Source organism: Myxocyprinus asiaticus, chromosome 49, assembly GCF_019703515.2.
Source record: "Myxocyprinus asiaticus isolate MX2 ecotype Aquarium Trade chromosome 49, UBuf_Myxa_2, whole genome shotgun sequence".
NCBI lineage: Eukaryota > Metazoa > Chordata > Actinopteri > Cypriniformes > Catostomidae > Myxocyprinus > Myxocyprinus asiaticus.
The window spans coordinates 16817674-16837554 of record NC_059392.1 but is presented as its reverse complement, the minus strand read 5'-3'; the positions used below and the strand labels follow the sequence as shown (position 1 = coordinate 16837554).

Genomic DNA, 19881 nt, shown 5'->3' with positions numbered 1-19881 from the left:
AATTTGCTTAATGGCACTCTAAAATGTATAACTATTGAGTTATGTTAATTCTGCAATCAGAACAGCAAAATATTTAAAAACATTATTTTTTTAAACAGCTTCAGTGTACAGTAGGTATAGCTACTTTTTGTTAGTAACAATGTAGCTAACTACACTTTTTTTTAGTGTAACTTGACTGCAATAAAAATAAATACTTTAAGTTATACAGTAGCTTGTAGCTTGGGATCCAGACATTGGCTATTTTTCACATTTAAGAATAATATTAAAGTCATCAGTACAATGAAATTACAAGTTTGGATTATGCACTAGTGGCCAAAAATATTAAATAATTTAAATGCTAAATTTGTCAAGGATTTGATTTTTCTCTCTTAAATTTGAGCTTCTTCTTCTATATTTCAGCACTGCCCACTCTGTTCATTTTCTCAGGAAACTTCATGAGGTGCATCCTTTTCAAACAGTATTATGTGAAAAGAGTTCACATGTATGCTGGAGACTTGTGCAACTGCTTTTCCTTCACTATCTGATCCAAGTCATCCATTAAATTATTTATGAAAACATTAACAGTTGCTTTATGAAAGCACAGAATAATATGTAGATTTGCTCGAGCCCTCATGAATTATTCAAGAGCTCATTAGACAACAGAGCTGATTTGGAATATTAAATTAGGAACATAATTCCACCTTTAAAAACAAAATATACTGCAGACTTGTGAAATATAGCAATACACACCACTTATAATGGAAATTTAATACAAATGAACAAATGAAAAGGTTTTGAACTTGTTTATTCTATATTTTGTTCTGCATTCCACCTTTGTACACTTCCATACAACCTGTGCATTTTCTCTATTTGCCTTATTTCTAGAACATTAAATCCCTCTTGAAACCCATCCATTAACAAACCCTCTGTGACTTCACTTCCTTTTAATCTAATTCCAACCAAAACAGGAAAACAAAACAGTAAATCAGGTGAAAAAACAAGCTATAAATAAACATCTTACATCACACATTTCAATACATTCAACACAGAAAACAAAACAAAAAATAGGTAATGAAAAGAAGGTAAAAGAAACAGAATAAAAGACTTTTAGAGGATAAATTTGAACACAATTAAAACAACCAAAGGCAAGGTTTTTTCTTTTCTTTACAGCATACTGTAGATTGTGTTTGTGTTACATTAGTTTCGGTACACACAAGCACATGATGACAAAAATTTAGCTGAGCTACATGACACTAGAGACCTATTAAGTCAGAATTTATGCAACTTTGTATTTCAACAGTTTGCTACAGAATTGTAAAATTTCAATCACAATATTAATCACACTCCACAGGTTCATATAAAAACTGTTCAACTCAAGATGTCCCAGATGTGTTGATGATTCAAAATAAAAAGTAAAACCTTTTTTTTTTATCAAAACAATTGATCTACTTTCAAAATCAAAGTGCTTTACTGAATATTTTCCATTATTAAGCTTAAGTCCATTCTTCTGTACATGACTGTGGTTTAACTTTCAATATTCATCATCATTCTCATATAAAGAGCATAAATACAGCAAACCTACAACTATAAATGGCTTTATCCTGCTGCTATGCAACACATATGAGAGGAATAAAAAAACATGTTTCCTGTGGTGACTTTATCCATTGATGAAATGATTATGAGCACCTTTCCTGTCCAATGCCTGACACCTTCCTTATTTCTGAGCATCAGACAGACAGATCTTCCACCATTGACAAATGCTGTGATCGGCCCTTAAATCAACATGTGATAGTTTTGAAAACTTTCAGCTGGTATTTTTTTCATTGGTGATTATCAAATAACCATTGAACCAACATATGAACAACATTTCATCTTTAAATACAATGTGACTCCTTTCATGCACCATTTTTGGGTAATTTTTTGGGTGTTTAAGTGAAAGGTATGACCCTGTGTTACAGGATATGGGATATCAGACATCTAGACCCCATCGAGGGACCTTGAATCAATCCTCAAACAGCTCCAGTTGACAAAAAAAAAAAAAAGAAAAAAAAAATAATAAAAACAGTTTGTTAAAGATTTGAAAGCACAGTTAACGAGAAAGGCACAAGTATAACATGAAAGTTTGAGAAACACTGAGAAGGTACAGAGAAGTGCTTTTATCTCCGCAGACACAATACTGAACAGGTTTGCTGGTCGAGCAGAGATGATGACAAATGTCGATGTACAGTGTTCAGACCTTCATGGGGTGACGTTCATGTCTGTGGGCATTCAGTGCTCACATCCATGCCAGCATCACTAGTGTCCATGCTAGAGTCTGAGCAGTCACTGTGCTGCATGCACTGCCCCTGTCTGTCCACAGGGGGTGCTCTCGGCCCTGAGAGGAACTGGGGATGGCAGGTCGGGTCAGAGCTGGAGGTTCCAATGGTGTCCTTGGCCTGTCGGATGCAGTTAATCCACTGCTGTTTGTTGAAGGCATCGCTGGCCTGGAACGAGTGCGTTTGGAGTTGACCACCACTATGAAATGTCACCTGGAAAAAGTTATTTGCTGGGTGAAGAAAGACAGAGATTGACATGAGACATTTATAGAAATCTGTTCTGAAATATACACTACCAGAACTCTTCAATTTACAAACTGACAATTGCAGACTGTAGTTAACCCATCTCTAAGCTTGGTGCAAAATGAACATTTAAAAACAATAATGTAATTTGCATTTGCCATTTCCTACACTAGTCTTAATGCTTAATTTAAGCATTAATTTGAACATGTGATTTGCAAAATTAAAATATATTACCCAAATGGATGGATATTTTTAACTTGTAAATGCAATAAGGGTAGTAAAATGATTTTGAAGCATAGTTATTCTTTCATATTGATGAAGTTTGGCATTACAAAGCTTTTTTACTGGCAAGAAAATGTAAAATTATGCAGCAGCTGCAGAAACTGTGAATCAAAATCGAGTTCAATTTTCTTAGTCAATTGAAAAGTGAAAAACCTCATTTGAGAGTGATTACAAGTGATAACATTAGTGTAAGTCAACACAGCTGTTCCTAAAGCCCAAAGTATACTTTGGTTTTTACACAAACACTAGTGTATGCTTAAAGGGGTGTGACATAAATTTCATCAGCATTTCAGTGAATTTCAGTTTGATCTCATTACGGTTGATCAAACCTTGTTTGCTCATGTAACTGTCAGCTGTAATAAATGATATCCCCATTAAAATACGATACGTAATTAAACAAGATTTCATGAATGGTATATTTAGCCTATGTAAATAACAATATTCAATAACTGTATCTAAAATGAATAAGGGACAATAAATAAATACTAACACAACAGGCTGGAAAAATAGACATTTATTCATTTGAATAGCTTATATAGATCGTACATGTTGAAACTTGACACCGTACACAGGAAAGTGCACCGTTATATCGGTTTCATGCTGAAGAAGTAAGTTTTTTTTATATAATGTTTTTGCTCTCGTAAATGCAAACGAGTGTAAATGTCAGCATCAAAACCGAAAGGTTTGTCGAAAGGACTGAAGCTTCTCAACCAAAACATGAGCTCACTGATGTCATTAAATATCAGTCTGCTTTTTATTCCAACCGTTACTCCTGGTCTGAGTCTTCCGTAAATATTTAGTTTATACGTAGGGTTACGTCCTACCTAAGTTTAATGGTGCAATGCTCAAATATTTAGTAATGCGTAAATTGTGACTTAGTGCCCATTTATGCCAAAACTAGGCTAAGTTGTAACATACGTTTAGCTGGTGCAACCGGCCCCTAGAGACAACAATGAATAAGACGAAAGCTTGTCAGTCATTTGATTTATAGAACATCCTTTTGCACGCAAGTCCAACTGCTGATGGCATGCAGGTCAATCATATTACTTGAAATGTGGGGGGGGTCAAAAAGTCACTAAATCTAGCCAGTGGTGAATTCTCAGGGCCAGCAAAGCCTTCTCTTCTGGCCTAACATGCCTAATAAATATTTTTTCATCCTTTCATTCTCATTCACTTTTTTGCCTTTGTATTTTCAATCGCTTCCCACTCCTAATTCATCTATAAATGAATAGCAAAAAAACGAAAAGTTTATCCAATCAGAATGTATTCCTTGATGCTTACAAGCAAAGCATGACGGCTGTTTCACAAATCGCATATCCAAAGCAGAGCTCGTTAGGACCCCGTTAGGCCTTCAGAATTTCTACAGAATCCCTCAACAGTGCAAGTGAATAGGTATCTAAAGTCAGATTGTCAGATTCATCAGCCAATCAGACTGATAAAATTTTTCTTGTTGGGTGTGGTCTTTAGGATATATCCCAGTCGAGGCCTTCTAGCTGGCCTTGAGTGACACAATCATGCTTTATGTACGTAATTTGAAAGCGAAGAGCGTGAGATCTATAGCTGACAAGTCGGCTGTCATCACTGGCGCTAACGCCATTGAGAAAGAGATCCTTATGGATTTAAAAACCTGAGATATAAACAGGAAAGGAGGGCAGATTTTCACTTCAAGCAAATTAGTAAGTGCTTTTTCCATTGTTATAGCAACATCAGGAGTTTTCTATGTGTAAATTAGGCTGGCTGGAGCATCAAGTCGGGTCATGTTTTGAAATGTAACCATGTACCCTGATGAAACAAATTATTGCAAGCAACATTTAAATCACAAATATTATTAGGTAGCTTTTTCCTGGTATTAGACCTCTTGGTTTTGGCTTTTGTGCATGGACATGTTTTAAAAATGTTAATTGGTATTATTAGTTGGCTGCGACGTAATGTATGATGTCCATAGGCATAGGGTCTCTTATTAATTGTGAAACAGTGTTTTCTTAATGGCATGAATCGCACTGAATGCCTAGACTTAAAAAGCACAGGCCGCCACTGAATCTAGCGACCTGTTCCTGTTTGTACAACTGCCACTACTATGACCTGAATAAATACATAAACTAAATTAAAGCTATTAACATTAATTAAGCTTGGGGTAAATGTAGGTTTCCATACTATGCTGTGGCTACTCTCCTTAGAAGTGGTCGTCCAGCCAAGATGACTCAAAGGGCACACCACAGAATGCTCAATGAGGTAAAAAAGGCACCGTAGTGTGACAGCAAAAGACTTGAAGGAATCATTAGAACTGGTTAACATCTCTGTTCATAAGTCTACTATACGGATCACATTAAACACATTAAATTCCTTCTGAACATTGTGCAGGTCTAATCCTGCAGCTACCGGAAACGCTTGGTTGAGATTATTGCTGCCAAAGGAGGATCAACCAGATATTGAATCCAAGGGTTCACTTACTTTTTACACAGCACTGTGAATGTTTAATGGAATGTGTTCAATAAAGGCATAAAAGATTATAATAGTTTGTGTGTTGTTAGCTTAAGCACATTGTGTTTGTCTATACTTGTGACTTTGATGAAGATGAGATCACATTTATGACCAATTAATGTAGAAACATACTTTTTCTTGCCACTGTACTTTTACAAAAAAGTAATCAGTAAATTAATCTAATAACAATTTTATAGAAGCAATTAATAATTTGTAGTGGATTACTTTTTTGAGTAACTTATCCAACACTGGTTATCGCTCCCAAAGTGTGTATGTGGTCTGAGTCTCTTAATATCTATCTCTTTAATCGGTTGCCCTTTAATTTTTGTAGATTTCCATGATCCAGAGCATAGTAGCTGATATTAACACACAGACAGGTGAGTCGGAGTGCTCTTACTATAAAGAGCGTTTGCTGTATTTGGGATTGAGGAATGACACATAGTTTAATCCACAGCATGCATTTCAAGATTTATTTAAAGATACAAAATCAGCATTTATCAATTGCTGGTACCACGTTTTACCGTGTTTTTGGATCATTTCTGTAAAATTCTGTTTAAAACTATCCAAACACACAAGATACTGTATACACAGACTTACATTAGTCTGATATGGCACATGACAACAGTTACCGTAAGTGTGTTCAGACAGGATGTGAAACTCACTGCGCTCATTGTTGCTGAAGGCTCCTCTGATGGATCTGGCCAATCGCATTTCTCCATCCTGCAGATCTTCCCACTCCAGCTCATGCAGAGAGATAGGCTGCCCGTAGAGCTGATACCACAGCTGCTCATTATGAGTGATTGCTCGAGTGATCACCAACACGGCCTGAAACAGGAACACATGCAGCTTCTGCAGAAACACATGTTTGTGTGAGTGTTATTCTTCAGTCAAATGTGTGTTAGATGAGCTGTAAAGTTGTCTAAATCATCCTTTCGAAGTAGGTCTACTTTTCTAAGCGAATGATTCATCAAGATGAGCATAAAATATTTAGCGTGTGTTTAAATGTGTGTATAAAATACTGTAAGGCCTCTGATCCTGCCAAGTTACATGAACTGTGTGACTGAACATTGTGGAAATGTCACATTACAGAGGTTACAAGGGAGTATTTCTCTGCTCTCAATATTTCCACTGTGATAATGTAAGTGCTGTTCAGGCTATTTCTGATAGAACCACTGACTCCTGACCATTAAAGGACGTGACTGTAGGTGTGTTTACCATCCAGTGGACAACCTGAAGGTTACACAGAGTTCCAGAGAAACACTGAATGATTGATTAAAAGTCAAACACAAATAAAAAAAGGGAATATTTTGAGGACCACTACCTTTTTCTTTTCTGGTTCTCAAGTATCTTAAAAAAATAACAAAAGCAAGCAGTTAAAGGTTGAATACAAGTTTGTCATTATTTAATGTCCTTCAAAGCCTTGTTTGTTTGGGAAAAATTATAATTCAAGATCAGATTATTACACAGACACGGGTTCTCGTCCTGCGTTAAAACCAGGAAGTAATCGTGTTCACATTAAATTTTTATTCCACTGACGGCTCGGTTTAGAGTTTGGGTTAGGGGGTAGAGTTAATAAAATATGCATTCCTCTTCACTGTATTAAATAATTTACAACCAAATACAACATGCTTTACAACTCGCTTTTGACGCAACTCTGTGAACATTTCACCCTGAAACTGGAGCCAACACATGCCCATAGGCAGGGTTGGGGATTAACGAAATACATGTAACGGGATTACGTATTTAAAATACAAAATATAAGTAACTGTATTCCACTACACTTACAATTTAAATCATTGGTATTTAGAATACAGTTACATTCAAAAAGTATTTTGATTTCTGAAGAGATTACTTTGCATTTTATTGTCATTTGTTTAATTTAATATTTAGCTCTTTCAGATGGAAAAATTTATACATATAAATGATGTGATCCAAAGTGCATTTGAACAGCGGTGAAACACTTTCTTATTGATGTGTTACATTCATACGAGCAGTTTGAAGTAAGTTTGGAGCACAAGAAATAGAAATAAACCTTGTATAAAGTGTCAGCTTTACGATAAGCTAAAATGCTATTTCTAGCCATTTTACATGCACCTTACCAGGCACGATCATATTTTTTTATCAAGACAATTCAAGTTGGATCATAATTTCTAGTAAGACCTTTGATATTAGGGCAAAAATCTTATTCTTGATAATAATGTTTATTTTGTTTTCCTGTAAAAATATCTAAAAATCCTTAAAACAAGACTGCATAAGATATTTAGGTTTTTCAGAGAATGTATTTTTAACATGTGTATTTTGTCTTACTATACTGAGTTTTTATAGTCAAAACAAGTGAAGAAAATTCTACCAGTGCTGAAGAAGTAATCCAAAGTATTTAGAATACGTTACTGACCTTGAGTAATCTAATGGAATATGTTACAAATTACATTTTACAGCATGCATTCTGTAATCTGTAGTGGAATACATTTCAAAAGTAACCCTCCCAACCCTGCCCATATGTTCAACAACACTTCCAGCTTCGGCCACTGGGGACAGTAGTTTGAATTTCGGAAAACAGACCGATTTGAGCTGAAGAAGTTTCAAACTACTGTCTCCGAATTCACAGTAAGATAAGTCTACGATGACCTGCAGGAATGTAATCACAAGGGGAGATCCCATCCACATATTTGTATGGAAATTTTAGGATACTGCATAAAAAATGCTGGATGGAAACACCAAGGTGTGAATAAAATCTCCAAAATGTGCATTAAAAAACATATATGCTCGCTTGAGGTGGATACATTATTTATTCAATAAAAGACATTTGCCGAATTAACTCCTATAGAATTTATAAAGGAATACAGTTGCACATCAAAAAAGTAATTTGATTTTGCCTCAAGTCATGTGACTGAAAAATTCATTTCATAACTGTATTAACTAGCAAACCAATATAATTTCATAGTATCTTAAATGTTGCTTTAGTCATTCTGAAATGCAGGAGCCAAAGCCTGCATAGAGTTTCCAGATCAAATAAGTAGAATTCAAACTTGAACTGTGCCGAATAGCAGAATAGAATTGACACATAAAAAAAATAAATTCTTATGGATCCAAATGCAAAGTCTTAAGGACAGAGGATCGCACACAAAGCACACACAAATAGGTGATTCATTACACCTGCCATCAAAATGACTAATCATCTACCGCCGATCATTCAACAGAATGTTTTGTCTGCGCACTCCAAACCTTACGTAATTTATTAAATGTATCAAAAGAGCCACAGTGGCTACAATTGTCCCGAAAATGAAAATTTTGTTCTTTTGAACACATGGGATAAAATTGCTGCTTTATTCCCAAATTGCTTTTGCAATATTGTAATTTTTCGCAAAAACTGAATTCACAATTTGGATTGAAACAACTACTTTGTGAAACCCTGTCATTTTATACTGCAATAAAGTAATTTTAGCTAGATATTCAATGTAAAACGATATACCTATTTAATAGCCATGTGTTAATGCCTATTATTGGATAATCCAGTAAATTAAATACTTAACAAATGAAATGTACTTCATCTCAATTTATTATTTTCTCAATTTATTTATAACTTGATGGATGCAAAACAAAAAATACGATTATTCATAACAAATGAATAAGTCTTGCATCAGTGCAAAAATAGCTTCAGATTATTTAACACGCGTTAACAGTAATAGTAAATCTAATATTATAAAACAGATAGTTCTGACTAGATTCTTATTGTATGAGAGACTTTCAAAGTTACATCTGACACACACATGATCACACATCACTTACACACAGGACTGCAGTATATGGGTGCTTCGCTTAAGTTTTTTGTTGAAACACCCCCTTTCCGAGAGATTATTGGTGATTAGGGCTTCTATAAATTCCCATCAGGATCGGTGGATCAGGATAAACTCAAGGTTTGACATAATTTATGATATTTCATGGATCACCGTCATTGTTTTCACATCTGCTGTATTAAAACCCATTCGCCCTGCAGCTGCTGTTGGTAGATTTGAACTTTTAACGAGAGAATCGCACAAACTCTGATCGCAAACAGCTGTTTTCAAGAACAATGGAAGATAATGGGAAGAGCGAGACCCTGTCTCTACCACCGCAGTGCATGGAACTAATCTATGTGAAAGGAAATGCAAATAAAAATAATGTAATAATTCTAAAATTGTATATGCATTTAAGTAACCTTTCAGTAAAAAAAAAAGAAAAAAAAGGTTGTTATTAGGTTTGAATATTGATGATCATTGATGATCACATGTGTGGGACTTTTTTTTTGTATTATTGTTTTCAACAAACCTTATTTTGTTGTGGATGTCCCAATGTGGATACTTGCTCTTTTCTGAGAGCTCAGTAAAATTTCCAAAATTTTATTTTGGTTGCATTTGTATTTGTAACTGTACAAATACATTTGTAACTGTTTGTGTAAAATATGCACATAATATCGTTTCATACCGATCGCAGGCCCCTGAATTGAATCGAAATCGCATCACGGCCGACTTTGATGTATCGGCAAACATCGGATCACTGTCTAAGAGAATCATATCGTGATGAAACTTGCGATTTACACCCCTGGTAAATAAATTCAAGCTATTGAAAAATATACTGTATATACAGTATCTAATGCGATATAAACGGTACAAAAAATCTCAACCGGTTAACACATTTCGCACTGAAATCTACAGCAGTAAAAGACTTAAGAACTGTGAAGACGACAGATTTACTTGGTGTAATATGAGCTTATCCTCATGACATGAGAAATTACTAGACAAAAAAGGGTGAAAAGCAAGGCAGAAAGTTCTTACTTTCTGTTGTTCTTGAGTTCTCCATGGCAGCTGAGGATTCGTGAGCTGTTGATCAACAGATCTCTCTGAGCGTTCTCCAAATACAGCAAACGCTCTTTATAGTAAGAGCACTCCGACTCACCCGTCTGTGTGTTAATATCAGCTACTATAGGGGCAGTGGTGGCTCAGCAGGTAAGGCTCTGGGTTACTGATCAGAAGGTTGGGGGTTCAAGCCCCAGCACCACCAAGATGCCACAGTTGGGCCCTTGAGCAAGGCTCTTGACCCTATCTGCTCCAGGGGCACTGTATCATGGCTAACCCCAGCTTAGCTGGGATATGTGGAAAAAAAAAAGAATTTCACTGTATATGTGTGATAATTAAATATAATTATTACTATGCTCTGGATCATGGAAATCTACAACAATTAAAGAGACCACATACACACTTTGGGAGCAATAACCAGTGTTGGATAAGTTACTCAAAAAAGTAATCCACTACAAATTACTAATTGCTTCTATAAAATTGTTATTAGATTAATTTACTGATTACTTTTTTGTAAAAGTACAGTGGCAAGAAAAAGTATGTTTCTGCATTAATTGGTCATAAATGTGATCTCATCTTCATCAAAGTCACAAGTATAGACAAACATAATGTGCTTAAGCTAACAACACACAGACTATTATAATCTTTTATGCCTTTATTGAACACATCCCATTAAACATTCACAGTGCTGTGGAAAAAGTAAGTGAACCCTTGGATTCAATATCTGGTTGATCCTCCTTTGGCAGCAATAACCTCAACCAAGCGTTTCCGGTAGCTGCAGGATTAGACCTGCACAACATTCAGAAGGAATTTAATGTCTTTAATGTGATCCGTATAGTAGACTTATGAACAGAGATGTTAACCAGTTCTAATGATTCCTTCAAGTCTTTTGCTGTCACACTACGGTGCCTTTTTTATCTCATTAAGCATTCTGTGGTGTGCCCTTTGAGTCATCTTGGCTGGACGACCACTTCTAAGGAGAGTAGCCACAGTACTAAATCATCTCCATTTATAAACAATTTGTCTAACTGTGGACAGATGAATATCTAAGCTCTTTGAGATAACTTTGAAACCCTTTCCAGCTTTATGCAAAGCAACAATTCTTGATCGTAGATCTTCTTAGATTTCTTGTTTGCGAGGCATGGTCCACGTCAGCTGTACTTCTTGTGAATAGCAATCTCAAAATGTTTGAGTGTTTTTATAAGTCAAAGTAGCTGTAACCCACACCTCCAATCTCTTTTCATTATTGGATGCCTGACTCTAATTAGCTTCTGTTGACATCATTAGCCTAGGGGTTCACATACTTTTTCAAGCCTACACTGTGAATGTTTGAATGATGTATACAATATGTACAAGAACAATACAATAATTTGTGTGTTATTAGTTAAAACAGATTGTGTTTGTTTATTATTGTAACTTAGATCAAGTTTAAACCAGATTTTAAGACAAGTTTATGTATACAATAAATGCAGGTAAATCCAAAGGGTTCACATACTTTTTCTTGCAACTGTATATAAATATAAAATTCAGGTAAAGACACCTGCATTCACATTATATCTTTGTAGTGTGTACAATACATACACATACAGACACATACAGCATGTCTCCTAGGAAAGTGTAGTCCGGTCTTTCAAGACCATGGTTAAGCCAAATGTACAATGAAAAAAGCAACTTTTAAAGGCTTAAATAGTCTTTTTAGTGTGGAATATGAAGTTACAAATTACAATGATAACTTACAGCTTCATCAAGGTGTTGGTGGTCAGTGTGGTCGTTGGGTGTGTGTTTGATAATCTCTCGCAGGAGCAGTGGTTATTTGACCAGTCGACTACGCTGGATGTCCAGGAAGTTCCACAGGTCCAGTTTGCGGCTGAAGGGCGATTCCAGACAGCGCTGCAGGAAGTCGTGCACACGATGGTCCTGTTTCTTATGATCCAGCAGTGCTTTGGCTGCCACCTGGTTACTGCAGTAACTGTTGTATGTTCCAAGACAAGGAAGCTGCAAAAACAAAGAATGAGTTTAATTAAGTTAAGTTTGAAGAAATAAAACAAAAACAAATATGGATTCCTGGGCACCGCTGTTAAAATATCTGAAGAGCTGAATCCTATGATTGCTGACTGAAGTTGGAAACAGAGTTGTGTAGTCAACTAAAAGTAGTGGTGTTTTCAATAAAATGACAGTAGTTCAGCTATTTTCATAACAGTGTAGCCTTTTCAGTAACAAGCTACATTTTCCAATAAATAGCACTGTAGTGTCACAAAACACTGCATTTGTAACACTGCATTGAGAACGCAGCAAAGAAGCGGAGGGAGTAATCAAACACACTCACCTAAACGGTCCTCTCTCTCTCATGTAGTGTTGGGAAAACCAAATAATTAAAGTGAATCAGTTCTTTCGGACAGTTCATGTAAATAAATCAGGTAAAATAAACAATTCCCTTATTTTTAGCATTGGGAACTCATTTCATTTTAGTGAGTCACTTCTTTCAGACAGTTCATGTACAGTAAATGAACTAGTTCTCATTAATGATTCACTGATTCACTTGAGCCCCTTCCAGCCTTGAAGGGACTATGCCTTATTTTTTAAAGCAACATATTTACTGTATTCCTGCTGTTTTTCAATATTGTTAAATAAAATTGGGTGTTTTTTACGTTTTTTTTTTTTTTGTGTGTGTGTGTATATTAAGTATACATTTACTGTATGTTTAAATTAATGCTGTCCCCCTTTTAGTTTAACCCTTATGGAACCTAATTGTGGTTTCAATGCAGTAATACAATAATAATGTAGTAACCATGGTTTTACTGTAGTAATATTGTAGTAACCATGACATGGTTAATATTCATAAGAGAATGTCAACCTAATTAAATATATAACTATCAGGTGATATTACTGAATTCTACAATCACTTCTGATTGCAGAATTAAATAATATAATCCAATTATTATATATTGTTGTGTAATATGGAGAAAATATAATTACCCTGCCTCCTTATTTTAGCCAGTGTATTAAATATAATATTTTGCTTACAAAAGATACATAAAACTATGACTGAACTGGTGTTATCTGTAAAATATGTTATACAAAGGATTTAACATTGATTACCCATTAGTTTTGTATGTATTAAATAGTTTTTTAATAATTTATTATATACAGTTAAGACCAGAGTGAATATGTTGCTGTATAGGACATGTCTGGGCATGTCTGAACACATCGTACAGATGGGATGTCGGCAAGATGAAGGGAGAAGATCAGAGAGAGAAAATGTTTTGAAGAGTTAGATTAATGACCCAGGTGCAAAATATGGCTGCATAGAGTTGAATTTAAGGTCAAGGACTTTGGAGGCGGTTGCAGTGGGAAAGTCCTGAAAAACCAACTTGGAAATTACCGATAGCGATGACCATCTAGAAAAGACAGATGGACTGATATGAACCTTAGATGCTGGTTTGTCTTGAACAGTATCTCCTACGCCAAGATGCCAAGCTGATATTATCTTTGATTGAAAAACTTTTTTGATTTTTGTACTTTGTTTTTCTTTACTTTGTATTTACCTAAACGTTTTTTGACTGCAAGAAAATAAATTGTAACCAATAAATTGAATTTTATTGATTACAAGTAATTTGCCAATTGAGGTTTTGATTTTTTATGTTTTAAGTTCGTGAGCCAGAACAAACTACGAAGGAGTCTTCTGTCCAGGTTGTAAGTATAATTTATGCTTACAATATATGCAAGATTCGACTTACTTTACCAAACCTGATAATAATAAAAATAAGGTAAAAGGTGTTAGAATTACGCACCGCATAACAAAATCTAAAAGTGTTTCATCTTTAAATAGCTTTAATGTAGTTAGCTACTTTTTTAGTAGTTTGTAGTGTTGCTAACTACATTTTCAAAAGAGTAGCTTGACTGTAGTTTAAAGGTGCATTCAGTCATTTTTTTCTCATTAAAAATGTTTAACTCCTAAAGACATGAATTGTAATTTTGCAATATATGTGGGAAATCATGACTACTCACCTTAAAATGAAGACTCCAGTCATATCAGTAACCTTATAAAAGCTGTTTTATTCTACATGGAGAGGGTCTGAACATGGAGGCTGCCATGTTAGAATCACATGACCAGCTTACTACTCAATCTCAGTACCATCCTATTATTTGACTATTTAATTCATTGATTAAAGTAATCATGGCTGACTGTGAATACAAAATGTCTACAATGGCATCTTAAGTATATGGCAAGAACAGAAAATACTGTTCTTTTCCAACTCATTTAGAAGACAATAAGAACAATAAGTTGCAATATAAACAGCATGCAAATATGTGAAAGAATATATAATGTTGTTATATGTTTAGTTGTTTGTATGTAGTGCACTGAGGAAAATAGATCTTACTATATGAGTCAGCCCTGCCAGGTGCCCCTATCCAGAGTAAAATAATCTGAAATTAGTCCATTTGTTTGTACCGCCGTTACCAGGTGTCTATAAAGTTACTTAATCCATCCAATAAACGTACTCCCAAACCCGTACATTTCCAAAATCTTAAAAAGAAAATCCCATTCTACCATATCAAATGCCTTTTCAGCATCAAGTCAAAAGCAGTGACCGGAGTCTGATCATTCGCCACTGACCACATGATATTGATGAAACGCCTAATGTTATCAGAAGAGCTGCAGCCCTGAATAAACCCCACCTGATCTATATGTATAAGAGATGTCATAACTTTACTAAATCAATTAGCCAACATTTTTGACAATATTTTAACGTCTAGCTGGATCAGGGAAATTGGATGGTAACTCTTACACTTCCTTGGATCTTTGTCATTTTTAAGAATCAGACTGGTCCGGGCTTGTGTCATGGTTGGCGGAAGCTTTCCATTCTTTAACGATTCCGTATAAACTTCTAACAAAAGTGGAGCCAATTCTGTAGCATAAGATCTAAAAATACTCAGCAGCAAAGCCATCTGGCCCCGAAGCCTTGCCTGTAGGCAAGGCCTTAATTACAATGCAAAGCTCCTCCAAGGTTATCTCAGAATCAAGAGAATTGTTTTGCTCAGTCATCAGTTTAGGGAGTTCTAATGGTTCCACAAAGTTTCTAATGTCTTCATCAGTAAGACGAAGATGTGGAACTATAGAGATCAAGATAGAATTCTTTAAAAGCATTATTAATATCAATGGCTGAGGTAAAAATTTCTCTACCAGCAGATTTCACTGAGGGAATGGTAGAAAAAGACTCTCTCTGCTTTATATATCTAGCCAAAAGATTCCCTGCTTTGTCCCCTGACTCAAAGTATGACTGTCTTGCCCTGAATAGCCAAAACTCAAAATTGTGTGTCAAAAACAAAATTATAAAGACCACATTCCAACATTAGTGCAACAATCAAACCCCGAACTTCCCCCAGAACCAAACAGAAAAAAGAAAAACAAGCACATTAACCCTGCGCACGACAGCGCCAACTGGCGTCCATCCCTCTAAACTCAATATACAAATTTTGTGATACAGAGTTACACAACAACAGGTAATCTATACAACAAACTCCAGCCAATAGCCAACCATGACGCAAGCCCGTATTAGTCTGATTCTTAAAGAGGACAAAGATCCAAGCGAGTGTAAGAGTTACCATCCAATTTCCCTGATCCAGCTAGACGTTAATAAATTGTCAAAAATTTTGGCTAACCGATAAAGTAAGGTTATGACATTTCTTATACATAGCTCTTAGCTTATAGCTCTTCTGATAACATTAGGCGTTTCTTCAATATCATGTGGCCAGTGGCGAATGATCAGATCGCTGCCATCTCACTTGACGCCGAAAGACGTTTGATATGGTAGAATGGGATTATCTTTTTAAGATTTTGGATTATTGATTGGATTAACTTTACTTTAAGTGTACTTTATTGACACCCGGTAGCGGTGGTACAAACGAATGGATTAATTGATTTACCAGGGGTGGTGGCGTGAGGTGTGGCACATAAGCTTTTGCTTTACGCAGATTATATTTTATTATTCATCTCCGACCCTGCTAGATCTATGCCTTGCCTCCACAAAATTATTAATTCTTTTTCTAAATTCTCAGGATACAGTGTTAATTGGTCTAAATCCAAAGCTTTGGCTCTAACAGCGTACTGCCGGTAACGGCTTTTCAGCCAGGTGCTTTCCAGTGGCCCATACAGAGCATTAAGTATTTGGGTATTTGGGTATATTATTTCCAGCAAATTTGTGTGATGTAGTTAATTTTGACCCTTTAATAAAAAGGTTTTCGAGCAATGTGGGCAGGTGGGCTTCATTATAATTATCTATGATTGGGAAGGTTAATGTTATTTAAATGAATTGTATTCCGCAATTCAACTACCTGCTACAGTCTCTCCCTATATATGTCCCCCTTTCTTATTTCAAGCAATTTGATAGCATAGCGAAGTCCATCATTTGGAATGGTAAACGTCTCAGATTACATTTCAGTAAGTTGCAGAGGCCAATTGACAAAGGTGGGCTAGGCTTACCCAAGATGTTGTTTTATTATTATACATTCGGTCTCAGACATTCGGCTCATTTGTCAATTCCAGCTAAGAGAGCCCCTCCCTGGTTTTGTATTGAACAGGAAGTTCTTGCCCCTATTTCGCCATTGCAATGCCTTTCTATTAAACTAACCGGAGAAGTTAAGTTACACCCCGTTATCTCGCATTTGCACTCAGGTATGGACAAAAGTGTCCAGAGTGTTTAATTCAGACATTTATTAAAATGTTGCCTCGAGCATATGGCTGAATCCAGTATTATGTATTAATAAGTCCCCTTTCTGCTGGTCAGAGTGGATTGTGAGAGAGGTTAATACACTCGGTGACCTATGTCAGAGTGGAGTGTTGAGATCTTTTGAAAATTTGGTTCAACATTTTGGGATTCCCAGATCTCAGTTTTTTTTTAGGAATTTACAGCTGTGCCACCTGCTCTGTACTATTTTTGGAAGTAGCATACACCCCCCTAAAGCAGCAGATACTCTGGGAATGGTGATTATTGCTTTTGGAAAAGGTCATGAGGCATCAGTGCTAATTCAGAGTCTGGGGGACAGAGCTTTAACTTCTCTCAAGAGATTATGGGAGAAAGATTTATACTTGGTACTGGAGGAGGGAGTGTGGGCTAGGATTCTAAAAAACGTCAAGTCTGCATCTAGAGATGCAAGGGTGCGCCTTAAGCAATTCAAGATTTTACACTGATACTATTGGACACCCTCTAGATTGTATAGGCTTGGTCTTAAAGACACACCCATCTGCTAGCGATGCCAATCAGAAGATGGAGACACAACCCATGTTTTTTGGTGGTGTGTTAAGATCCAAAAACTTGGTTGATGGTTCAGAGTTTTATGTGTGAAATATTGGGCACTCGAATTTCGTTTTGCCCCAGACTCTGTGTTTTGGATGATGGGGCGGTCATCGATGTGGGGAATAAACACATAAAAAATTGGGTTCTGATCAGTGTAATGATCGTGAGACAAATTATTTTAAGGGGATGGAGGTTGGCTGGAGCGTCCCCATTTCAGGAGTGGTGCACAGAGATGGGGAAGGTGGCGACTTTTGAGGAAGTGTCATTTAGAAGACTGGGTAACTTGGATTTGTTTGCTGGGAAATGGGGCAACTATTTGGAGTTTTTGGAGGGCTCTCGGGGAGGGGCAGTGGAGAGAGAGGTATAGGTATAAATGTGTGTGATTATATATATATTTTTATTTTATTTTTTTTGCTTGGTTTTTTTGTTTTGTTTTTGTGTATATACTCGTGTGACCACAGGAATGTTTGTTGAGGGTCAGGGTGGGGTTGGGGGTTGGGGATTGGGAGGGGTAATAGTGGGGGTTAAATGTTGATTCTATGTATATATATTTTGCTTTTCTTTATTTACTGTATGAATCAATAAAAAAGATTATTCACAAAAAAAAAGTTTATCATCAATATCGAAAATTATTATTTTTATATTTATTGTTTTAAGGCCCAGCCCTATATATATATATATATATATATATATATATATATATATATATATATATATATATGAACTGTCCAAAAGAACCAATTCGCTTAAATTATTTGGTTTTCTCAACCCTACATGAGAGAGAAAGGGCGGTTTAGGTGAGCATGTTTAATTACTTCCTTGGCTCCATTGCTACATTTGCAATACAATGTGCCAAATGCAGTGTTTTGTGACGCTACAGCGCTACTCATTGGAAAATGTAGCTTGCTACTGGAAAAGCTACATTATTGTGAAAATAATTAAGCTACTGTCACACTATTGAAAATTTTATGTTAATAGGGTCACTTCTTTTAGTTAACTACTCCCCAACACTGGATGCCATAAAATAGTTTTATATGAGGAACAGACCAAAATTTAAGTCGTTAACTCTCAAATCACATCCGAACTTCCGCATATTCAAACTTGATATTTGATCAGTTACGTGGCACACAACAACAAATGACATCATTGACATCGTTGACATCAAACCATCTCATGCCATTTTTGAACATGGAATACTTTTGTGATATTTTTTGGTGCCTTTATGGTGTTTTTTTTTATTTTTTTTATCCCTTTTGGAGCTTGAACTGCCCCCGTTTAATATACGCCTCCAATGAGTACAAAAGAGCAGCATGAACATTATGCTAAACATGTCTAAACATTTTGTTTTCCACCAAAGAAAGAAAGTCATATGGGTTTGAAATAACTTAATGGTGTTCCAAGCCTTAAAATATATATTTTTTTAACTATCCCTTTACACATTTCCACACAGATAAGGGCATTAATCATCTTACCCAGTTCACTAGAATATGGCCCACATGATCGGTCGAGCCATCTGGTTTCCTGGCCACTCGCAGTTGACTCAACAGATCTTCAAGATCAAAGAGAAACAAATGAGTTTGACCAATGATCCTACACATAATTTGTTATGCAGCATTGTAGCTTGTGCTTTTACAGGTAATGTAACAGGTAAGTGAGCACAGGTGTACTTCTGCTGACCTTCATGCAGTGGAATGAGTGAGTCAAGTGTGCTGAAGATCTGATTGAGCTCATGTTCTGTCAAGATGGACAGCTTCAGCATCGGGTCACGATACGCCTGAGGTGACATCACCCAGACCAATCAAACACATCTACTCTGACATGTATGAAATAATTTAGAAACCATTGTAAACTACTTCAGTAATTTAAAGGTGAAGTGTGTAATTTCTTCACAGGGCACCGTCTATCGGCTACAGGCATACATTTTGAGCAGTGCAGCAACATTAGATGATGTTTATCATATTACAATTTAAATAGTTTTGCCTCGTCTTGACAAACAATGAAAGGCGCATTGAATAGGTCCCGGTTACCTTCTCTCCACTTGCGTGCAAAACAGCTGAATGTCAAACAATACATTCCTTACAAGCTCTTTGGGAGAGTAATATGGGGCTGAGGAAAACTGTTGTCTTTTCCGTGTTTCCTGTAGCACGTCACATTAGATTTAAAGACTACACTGCATGACTTGATGTTGTTTTGTGATGTGACGGTTAATCCCAGCTCTGAGACTACGTATATTCTAGGGATGTAAAAAAATATTCTATCGTATCATACAATGCTCTCGATTCAATATCATATGTATCGCACGATACATAAATAAATACATATGTGTGATTAAAACCAAGCAATGCAACACTGAAAGCTGAGAAACAGTCTCCTCCCCAGAGAGGCAGTGCTAAACAACAGTGTCATGTTGCAAAATATGTTGATATATTCAAATATAAGTAGTTAGGG

The 19881-nt window shown here is 36.0% G+C and overlaps 1 pseudogene; it reads right to left on the bottom strand.

The window, feature by feature from the left end:
* Positions 1 to 786: 786 nt before the first annotated feature.
* LOC127438297 (rho guanine nucleotide exchange factor 3-like) lies at positions 787 to 19474 on the bottom strand (annotated as a pseudogene).
* Between the last annotated feature and the right edge of the window lie 407 nt (positions 19475 to 19881).